The following is a 4785-nucleotide window of genomic DNA, read 5'->3' as shown; positions in this document are numbered from 1 at the left end:
CAGGACTGCAAAGAGACCTGGAGAGGCTGGACATGTGGTCCAGTAACTGGCTTCTCAAATTCAATCCAGCCAAATGCAAAGTCATGAAGATTGGGGAGGGGCAAAGAAGACCGCAGACAGAGTATAGGCTAGGTGGACAAAGACTACAGACCTCACTCAGGGAGAAGGACCTTGGGGTGACCATAACACCGAGCACATCACCGGAGGCACACATCAACCAAATAACCGCTGCAGCATATGGGCGCCTGGCAAACCTGAGAATAGCGTTCCGATACCTTAATAGGGAATCGTTCAAGACACTGTATACTGTGTATGTTAGGCCCATACTGGAGTATGCAGCACCAGTCTGGAACCCACACCTGGTCAAGCACGTCAAGAAGTTAGAGAAAGTACAAAGGTTTGCAACAAGGCTAGTCCCAGAGCTCAAGGGAATGTCGTACGAGGAAAGGTTAAGGGAAATCGGACTGACGACACTGGAGGACAGAAGGGTCAGGGGAGACATGATAACGACATACAAGATACTGCGGGGAATAGACAAGGTGGACAGAGATAGGATGTTCCAGAGAGGGGACACAGGGACAAGGGGTCACAACTGGAAGCTGAAGACTCAGACGAGTCACAGGGACGTTAGGAAGTATTTCTTCAGTCATAGAGTTGTCAGCAAGTGGAATAGCCTAGCAAGTGAAGTATTGGAGGCAGGAACCATACATAGTTTTAAGAAGAGGTATGACAAAGCTCAGGAAGCAGAGAGAGAGAGGATCCAGTAGCGATCAGTGAAGAGGCGGGGCCAGGAGCTGAGTCTCGACCCCTGCAACCACAATTAGGTGAGTACAATTAGGTGAGTACACACACACATACACATACACACACACACACACACATACATACACATACACACACACACACACACACATACATACACACACACACACACATACACATATACATACACACACACACACACACACACATACACACACACACACACACACATACACATATACATACATACACACACACACACATACATACACACACACACACACACATACACATACACATACACACACACACACATACACATACACACACACACACACATACACACACACACACACACATACACACACACACACACACACACACACACACACACACACACACACACACACACACACACGCTTCCGCACCCGATAAAAACAACATGGCATATTTTTCTGTAATGAGGAATAGTTTAACATCGGTGTGTGAAAGAAATAAGAGAGAGAGAGAGAGACAGACATACAAAAAGAGGGAGCAGAGAGAGGTAGCTCACTCGGCTCACACAACGAGTCAAGTGATTTGATCCCCGGTAAGGTTAGAAACATTGGGACGTGTTTCCTTAAGACACCTTCTGCCTATGTTCACCTATGTAGGCAGGTACCTGGGTGTTAGTCGACTGGTGTGGGTCGCATCCTGGGAACAAAACTGAAATAATTTGCCAGAAAGTCTGTACATAACCAGAAGCTTAATATAGCATGTCAGTGACTTCAGCTACACCTGTATAAGTTGTATCATGTACTTGTATAAATATAGATTTTAATTATTATTATTTCAAACTGTTGTATCCCACCGAGGCAAAGTGACCTGAATAGAAAAAAAGAAGGTTTTTCTTTTTAAATTTAGTAATTTATACAAAAAAAGGGGCTACTAGCCCCTTGTTCCCGGTACTTTAGTCGCTTCTTTCGACGCGCATGGCTCACGGAAAAGAGATTATTTCCCGCTTCCATATGAAGAAAAGTGGAAATAAAGAACAAGAACTATTAAGTAGAAGAAAATTTAGATGAGTGTGTATACATGTGTGTGTACATGTATAAGTAGTGCGACTTAAGCGTAAGTAGAAATAATAAGATATACTTGATAACGTACGTCAGGGAGAGAGAGACAGGGAGAAGTGGGGCACCTGTCAAGTTAATTACTACTGGTCCCATAACACGTAGGGACTAGTACTAACACAAGTGGCAGGTAGGAAGGGTGGTGGTGGTCAGTGGCAGGTAGGAAGGGTGGTGGTGGTCAGTGGCAGGTTGGAGGGGTGATGGTGGTCAGTGGCAGGTTGGAGGCGTGATGGTGGTCAGTGGTAGGTTGGAGGGGTGATGGTGGTCAGTGGAAGGTAGGAGGGGTGGTGGTGGTCAGTGGCAGGTTGGAGGTGTGATGGTGGTCAGTGGCAGGTTGGAGGGGTGATGGTGGTCAGTGGCAGGTTGGAGGGGTGATGGTGGTCAGTGGTAGGTTGGAGGGGTGGTGGTGGTCAGTGGTAGGTTGGAGGGGTGGTAGTGGTAAGTGGCAGGTTGGAGGGGTGGTGGTGGTCAGTGGCAGGTTGGAGGGGTGGTGGTGGTCAGTGGCAGGTTGGAGGGGTGGTGGTGGTAAGTGGCAGGTTGGAGGGGTGGTGGTGGTCAGTAGCAGGTTGGAGGGGTGATGGTGGTCAGTGGCAGGTTGGAGGGGTGATGGTGGTCAGTGGCAGGTAGGAGGGGTGATGGTGGTCAGTGGCAGGTTGGAGTGGTGATGGTGGTCAGTGGCAGGTTGGAGGGGAGGTGGTGGTCAGTAGAAGGTTGGAGGGGTGGTGATGGTCAGTGGCAGGTTGGAGGGGTGGTGGTGGTGGTCAGTGGAAGGTAGAAGGGGTAGTGGAGGTCAGTGGCAGGTTGGAGGGGTGGTGGTGGTCAGTGGCAGGTTGGAGGGGTGGTGCTGGTCAGTGGGAGGTTGGAGGGGTGGTGGTGGTCAGTGGCAGGTTGGAGGGGTGGTAGTGGTCAGTGGCAGGTTGGAAGGGTGGTGGTAATCAGTGGGAGGTTGGAAGGGTGGTGGTGGTCTGTGGATGGTAGAAGGGGTGGTGGTGGTGGTGGTCGTCAGTGGCAGGTTGGAGGGGTGGTGGTGGTCAGTGGAAGGTTGGAGGGGTGGTGGTGGTCAGTGGAAGGTTGGAGGGGTGATGGTGGTTAGTGGCAGGTTGGAGGGGTGGTGGTGGTCAGTGGAAGGTTGCAGGGGTGGTGGTGGTCAGTGGCAGGTTGGAGGCATGATGGTGGTCAGTGGCAGGTTGGAGGGGTGATGGTGGTCAGTGGTAGGCTGGAGGGGTGGTGGTGGTCAGTGGTAGGTTGGAGGGGTGGTAGTGGTCAGTGGCAGGTTGGAGGGGTGGTGGTGGTCAGTGGGAGGTTGCAGGGGTGATGGTGGTCAGTGGCAGGTTGGAGGGGTGGTCGTGGTGGTGGTAAGTGGCAGGATGGAGGGGTGGGTGGTGGTCAGTGGAAGGTAGGAGGGGTGATGGTGGTCAGTGGCAGGTTGGAGGAGTGAAGGTGGTCAGTGGCAGGTTGGAGGGGTGATGGTGGTCAGTGGCAGGTTGAAGGGATAGTGGTAGTCAGTACCAGGTTGGAGGGGTGGTAGTGGTCAGTGGCAGGTTGGAAGTGTGGTGGTGGTCAGTGGCAGGTTGGAGGGGTGATGGTGGTCAGTGGCAGGTTGGAGGGGTTGTGGTGGTCAGTGGCAGGTTGGAGGGGCAGTGGTGGTCAGTGGCAGGTTGGAGGGGTGGTGGTGGTCAGTGGCAGGTTTGAGGGGTGGTGGTGTTCATTGGCAGGTTTGAGGGGTGGTGGTGGTAAGTGGCAGGTTGGAGGGGTGGTTGTGGTCAGTGGCAGGTTGGAGGAGTGATGGTGGTAAGTGGCACGTTGGAAGGATGATGGTGGTCAGTGGCAGGTAGGAGGGGTGATGGTGGACAGTGGCAGGTTGGAGTGGTGATGGTGGTCAGTGGCAGGTTGGACGGCTAGTGATGGTCAGTGGTAAGTTGGAGGGGTGGTGGTGGTCAGTGGCAGGTTGAAGGGGTGGTGGAGGTCAGTGGCAGGTAGGAGGGGTGGTGGTGGTCAGTGGCAGGTTGGAAGGGTGGTGGTCAGTGGCAGGTTGGAAGGGTGGTGGTGGTCAGTGGGAGGTTGGAGGGGTGGTGGTGGTCGGTGGATGGTAGAAGGGGTGGTGGTGGTGGTCAGTGGCAGGTTGGAGGGGTGGTGGTCAGTGGTAGGTTGGAGGGGTGATGGTGGTCAGTGGCAGGTTGAAGGGGTGGTAGTGGTCAGTGGCAGGTTGGAAGGGTGGTGGTGGTCAGTGGGAGGTTGGAGGGGTGGTGGTGGTCAGTGGTGGGTTGGAAAGGTGGTGGTGGTCGTTGGAAGGTAGAATGGGTGGTGGTGGTCAGTGGAAGGTAGAAGGGGTGGTGGTGGTCAGTGGCATGTTGGAGGGGTGCTGGTGGTCAATGGCAGGTTGGAGGGGTGGTGGTGGTCAGTGGCAGGTTGGAGGGGTGATGGTGGTGGTCAGTGGAAAGTAAAAGGGGCAGTGGTGGTCAGTGGCAGGTTTGAGGGGTGGTGATGGTCAGTGGCATGTTGGAGGGGTGGTGGTGGTCAGTTGCAGGTTGGAGGGGTGGTGGTGGTCAGTTGCAGGTTGGAGGGGTGGTGGTGGTCAGTGGCAGGTTGGAGGGGTGGTGGTGGTCAGTGGCAGGTTGGAGGGGTGGTGGTGGTCAGTGGCAGGTTGGAGGGGTGGTGGTGGTCAGTTGCAGGCTGGAGGGGTGGTAGTGGTCAATGGCAGGTTGGAGGCGTGGGGGTGGTCAGTGGCAGGTTGGAGGGGTGGTGGTGGTGGTCAGTGTAAGGTTGGAGGGGTGGTGGTGGTCAGTGGCAGGTTGAAAGGGTGATGGTGGTCAGTGGCAGGCTGGAGGGGTGGTAGTGGTCAGTGGCAGGTTGGAGGGGTGGTGGTGGTCAGCGGCAGGTTGGAGGGGTGGTGGTAAATGGCAGGTTGGAG

Source organism: Cherax quadricarinatus, chromosome 68 (genome assembly GCF_038502225.1).
Source record: "Cherax quadricarinatus isolate ZL_2023a chromosome 68, ASM3850222v1, whole genome shotgun sequence".
NCBI classification, from domain to species: domain Eukaryota; kingdom Metazoa; phylum Arthropoda; class Malacostraca; order Decapoda; family Parastacidae; genus Cherax; species Cherax quadricarinatus.
This window is presented reverse-complemented; position numbering follows the sequence as displayed.